We start from the raw sequence: 5,909 nt of genomic DNA, 5'->3' as shown, positions 1-5,909 counted from the left end.
TGTGAAGTTATTAGGAAAATACTCTTGCAAATAAACTGTATAAAGATAAAATACACTTCAAAGGTATGTGGGTTATTTTTTACTATAGTCTATAAAGTGCTGAGAAATTCTAAGTAATGGGAAAAACTAAATACCTATAACAATAGTTTAATTACAGCAGCTTTTGCATAGCAATAGTTAGAGGAAGTTGGACACTTCAGTTTCCTCAGGAAGAGAAGGACAGAAGAGGATCTTCTGATTCAGATTTTTTTTTTTTTTTTTGCTGTTAATCTACTTTCCTCAGGAATGCTAACAGATGCCAAATCTCCATTAAGTGTATTTCTTGAACAGTGAACAGGTCTATCTGAGTCTTCAAGGGGAATATCATTAAAAGAGTCTGTATCTGTGTAGGTTCTTTGGCATTGCTGATATAATCAGTGATGTGTAGATCCTGGCTCTTTTGTAGAGTGGCTGCTCCTCTCTGAACTGCAAGAACCAGGGTGGCTGACAGAACACTTCATCATTTGAGCAGGAGAAGATGACACAGGAGAAACTAAGATATCTAGATGGGACAGTTGAAACATCTCAGGTTTAAACTTGGCATTCACTGTCTTCACACATTCCTCAAGTGTTGGGATGAAGATATTACAGGTGACACTAAGCAAAGAGGAGGCTTCATTCATGTTCTCCATGCTGGAAGGTGAGTGGCTTTCATCATGATGAACAAGATCTTGGATTGTATGAATTTGCTGCATTAGAAGGTCACAGTAGAGGTGGAGAGCAGACATTTTGGTTTTCAGAAGAGATTTACTGGTTTTACTCATTTATTTTTCTTTTTTAATGCTAGTATCAGTCAAACAGGCTTTGGAGCTCCACAGAGCAACCAGCCACCTCTGTCTTTAAGCTTCATTCACCACTTTCATGTAGGAATGCTGCTCTCCTGGAATGATTAATTCCATACTTGTGTTGTCTGCTGAAAGGACTTTAATTTCACAAACTGCTATATGTAAATTTCCTTTGCTTCCTTTGCAAACATCATCCTGTGAATCATAGTAGGACAGAATTCCATTATCTAAAACAAACCAATGAGTCTGCCAACCTGTGAGATAGTTGGTCCACTTGTACAGAAACCCTTCCATGTTTCAGAGCCCAGCGCAGTGCATCCTCCTGACCTGGCTCCAGTCACAGTGATGGGGAAGGCACAGAGCCTAGGCCAGACTTTCCAGACCCACCTGGCTACCTCCCCAGGTGTCCCCAGCTGGCACCAAGCTGCCCACAGCCCATGCACACCACCAGGATGTGTCAGCTCTTAGAGGCCAGATGGCAAGCACCACATGGAGCTCAGGAGCTGCTAGGGGTGGGCTGAGGCATCTCTAGGTAAGCTGCAACAGCAGCAGTGACAGTGACCCCAGCATGGCTGAAGCTGGACTCCAGTGTCCCCTCATCCTTGTCTGGCTTCCTCCAAATGTCTTCTTTATATCCTCCATCACTTTTGCCGTATCTTCCCTCACACATTGATTTGATTTTTGCATTGATTTAGAATGTTTCTTTGAGCATCTTTGATTAGTTGTTTCAACTTCTTTATCTCATTTGAAGTGTTGGTTTGTTCCTTTGACTGGGCCATTTCTTTGTTTTTCCTAGTGTGACTTGTAATGTGTCTAGGCATCTGATTTCCTTGATTAGTTTATTCTAGAGGTTGTTTTCACACTTTTACCTAGAGTTTTCTTGCTGGTTGGCTTTGTTCTCTATCTGTCCTTTGGCATTAAGTTCAACTTATTCTAGACCTCTAGTATAGTTTCCCTTTAACTGATTAAAGTTTTTCAACTCTTGTTATTCTGGTTCTTGCCCTGCCTATATGGAACCTCTTTTTTTGTGAAAAGGGTCTACTCAGATATGATCAACTCCAAACAGATTTTTTCGGACCAGACAGGCCCAGGTCTCAGGGGGACGGTGTAATCAGTGTCAAGTTAGCCTGAGGGTGAGACCCAGCAGGTTGTCGGACAATCCTGTGAGGCCTCCAGATTCTGTGCTTTTCCTATCCTGCCCAGCAGGTGGTGCTTGTCAGCACACAGGTCCCCACTGGCATAAAGAGGTTCAGTGCCTTTAATTCTTAGCAGACCCTGCCCCTGTTAGGGGCATGGTTTAGACTGAAGATAAGTCTGAAGCCAAGCTTAATCTGTTTCTGTTTTTATTTTTCCCAACCCCTGGGGTCAGAATTCTCTGAAGGGGGGTGGTCATTTGAGCTGGGTCCCTCCCCCCTTTTCTTGGGGAAAGATACACCCTTTAGGAAATTATCTCCTTCACTTGACTCCCTACTTTGTCTCTCACACCTATCTTAACTCTACCCTTGCCTGGGTCAGCACTGACAATTGAAAATGCCTGAGGCTTTCTCTAATGAATAACTTAGAACGAGAGAAAAAAAAAAAAAAGAAAGAAATTCCCTTTTCAGAGCCAGTCCCCAGCCCCCCAATTTTTCCAGTTGGTACCCAGTTCTATGTGTCCCTTTTCTTGGAACACAGCCCTTTTCCAGTATTCTGAGCTTTGTTGACTCCAAAAGCCTCCATTTATATTATTATTTTTTTCTGTCACACTCACCTCCTCTCTGCTGGGAGAGACCTCTGGGTTGCTCTCCTCCTTGTTCCAGGTTTATCTGTGCTCATAGCCTGTATTCAGTAGTCCAAATTTGTTAATTAAAATCAATTCACCCTTCCATTCATCAGTTGATACACCCTTAGGCCACCTCCATCCATTGCAACCTATGAATACTACCACCACAAATACCAGTGTGCAAATGTCCATTTGTGTCCCTGTTTTCAGTTCTTCCAAGTATATACCTAATAATGGGGGTGCAGGATCATATGGCAACCCAATACTTGGCCTCCTGAGGGACCACCACACTGGCCTCCAGGTGGGAGCTTTGTTGAGCTACCCTCCCTCGCTCCTATTAGAGACTGCTTCTTTTTCCCACAGGGAAGTGTTCCAACTCAGCCTGCTGTGGCAGTGGCAGAGGCACACTGCCTGCTGCCGCAGTCTGGGGGTCTTTACATACGGTTCTATGCTGTGGTCTCGGCCCTTTCATCCATTCCAGACTGGTGTAGGTTGTGTCAGGTCATGGAAGTCCCCCAAACAGTTGTTCCAGACTATTTACTAGTTGTTCCTGGCTATTTACTAGCTGATGTAGAGGAGTAATTAAATTCCACACCTCTCTATGCCACCATCATGCCCAACCTACAAAAATAATTTTTAGGTCCTTTAAATAAAGTGTGATATTCAAAATTATAGCTTTATGACATGAAAAGACTAAAAACAAAGTTATCATAATTTTCCAAAAAGACTCTCAAACAAAAATGTTCCTATTATTTTGCAAACTCCCTAATTTGCATACAAGCATTCTATGCCAAGTTTCTATATTTTATTGAACTTCCATTAACTTCCAGAATCCAGATGTTCCCTGATTTCAGAAAACAATTTTTCTTAAATATGAACTTATTTACATTACAATAGTCTTCTTTAAAATAAAAGAATCAAAGACTTGTTCCATTAAAGCACACATTTCTCTATGAAATTTTATTTTATTAAAATTATGTTTTAATTCATCAGTCACATAAAATATATAAAATTTATTTTGTGTCCACATTATTTGCTTATAAAATATAGTGACTAGATTTATGCCCATTACTTGGAGCGGAGGTCACTCCTGCAATGTCCCAGGAGTGGGCAGCCCACTATATGTTTCTACTGATCAAGGGAAAGGCATGCTATTCTGGGAAATGTGTCCTTCATCACTTTTCTGATTCTTAAATATTGCAGTTTCTTATTTAAAATTTTAGCAGACAACTTCAACTATGGATTCAATTTCTGAATATCTATTTCCTAATGAATTAATGCAGTTTTAGTTTATTCAACATTTTTTAAAACCAAACATGGAAATTGTTGGAATATGAAATTAAAAGGAATAACATTTTTGTTAATATCTGTGAGCAGATGAGAAAGCTCACTCTGGGAGACTTGATGTTGGTGACAAGGGCAGCAGGAAGATAATTCAGGAGGCTGTTAAAAAAAAAAAAAAGCCCAGGTCAGATGTTAGCAAAACCTTATCTCCAGCAAGAGCAGAGAGCCTGGTGGGAAGGTAGAGAATACGGCCGACATCCAACAGCCCTTTTCCCACCCTGCATCCTTCTTCGCAGAGCCTGCCTCCCACTACAGAAACCTAGAATGCTGAAATGGGGTAAGCCCTGCTATGTGACCCAATCCTGACCAATGGGACCTGCTGGTGGTAATGGGGTAGATTCTAGAAATGATTTTCCACCCTGATTAAAGGATTGAAGAATTCAAGCAAGAGCCCTATCCTATTTGTTTCTGGATGTTTGTATGTGAGAGAAGTAAATCTTCTGGTTGTATTGCCATATGCAGTTCTGAGGAGAAGACCAAAGAAGTTGCTGAAAAGCCATCCCAAAGCCTCACTATCTTTGAACTGATGAACTAACCCTGGAAACAGCCTAACTCCAGAATCCATGTTATGTGAAGTGATCAAAAGTCCTTAACATTCTAATAAGTTTTAGTCCAGTTAGCTATTACTTGGAGATGGAAGTACTGTAACCAATACAAAGGAATGAGTTAAACAATGATATTAGCACCTGATCAATGACTGGTTGTAGATATTGAGGAAAAGGAGGAAGTGTTGGATGGCTCTCAAGAATCTTAGGTAGAAGAGCTAAGGATGATATGATTTATTAAATCAAGGAATGGAAATATAGACAGAGTAGAGAGGAGAAAGAGGATGGAGAATGATTGATAACATTTGGGACTTCTTAGGGCGTGTCTATATTCTTGTTTTTCTGGGACACTCAGATGCCTCTGCAAAGTAGGTGACAGGTTATAATCCCAGAGCTCAGAGATAAACTGTGCTGAAGACATAGAGTAGATGAGAATGCAAGATTTGAGTTTTGGCTGACTCGAGAGAATTTCTGTACCTATATTTATAGCACAGATTTCTCATTTAATCCTGACTCATAAATCTAAGTGTCTGTAGGATAGCCTCTTTTTGGAAATTCCATAGCTATGTTAAACTCAACATGAATCCACCTGAACATCCACTCCTCTGATCTCTTTCTATTTCTACATATAGTATATGGAATTATGCCAGAAATGCATATCCTGTTTAAAAAAAAAAAAAAGGCCAGTGGACCTCTGGGTAACACAGTCTTTAAAAGGTAGAAAGAACAGGTTCACATGAAGAAGCTAAGAAGGAACAGCAAGAAAGGTTGTGGTTAACACGGAAAAGTTTAGTGAAAGTCAAGGAATAGAGTTATACAGAAGAAATGTTCAGTGGTGTCAAATGTCCCATAGGGTTCCAATGAGATACAGGCATATAAATCAGATTCCAAAGGGAGTAGACCAGTTGCCCCAAACAGAGATACTGGAGCATTAGAAGTCATCTTACAAAGGGACAGTATTCATAGAAAACTATTTTCTGGGGTAAAACTATAAATACAGTATACAATTGCATATTTAATGTTTTCATAATAATCTTAACTGAAGTAATATGTAAGTGGGTTTTTAAATAAAATTGGCAGAGTGAAATCAGAGTTCAAAATCTCTTTTCTCCATTATCCAACAATGTAAACAAATAATACTTTGAAAAATAATAATGGGGAAAAATCACCGGCAGCAACTAAACTTACCTCATTAAAAATCTTAGAGAAAGCAGAGTAAAATCAAAGTTCTCCAGAGGGTATTATCACTATTCCCAACCCCACTTGCACACCCTGGAAGTAATACCAGAAAAAGAAGAGGAGCCAACAAAACCTCACTAACAGCCCCCAACTAAAAAGAAAAGGAAAAAAAAAAAAAAATGAGCAAAGGAATAAGCAGGCAAAAGTCACAGAAAAATTCCCCAGAATAGAAGCTCCCTCCTAAGATACCAGGAT

The 5,909-nt window shown here is 40.0% G+C and overlaps 1 pseudogene; it reads right to left on the bottom strand.

Annotated features, from left to right (window-relative positions):
- Positions 1–205: 205 nt before the first annotated feature.
- Positions 206–1,118, bottom strand: LOC119530830 (annotated as a pseudogene).
- Between the last annotated feature and the right edge of the window lie 4,791 nt (positions 1,119–5,909).

The sequence above is a fragment of the Choloepus didactylus genome, chromosome 4, assembly GCF_015220235.1.
Source record: "Choloepus didactylus isolate mChoDid1 chromosome 4, mChoDid1.pri, whole genome shotgun sequence".
Classification (NCBI taxonomy): Eukaryota; Metazoa; Chordata; class Mammalia; order Pilosa; family Megalonychidae; genus Choloepus; species Choloepus didactylus.
The sequence above is the reverse complement of the archived record's forward strand: the minus strand, read 5'-3'. Positions and strand labels throughout refer to the sequence as shown.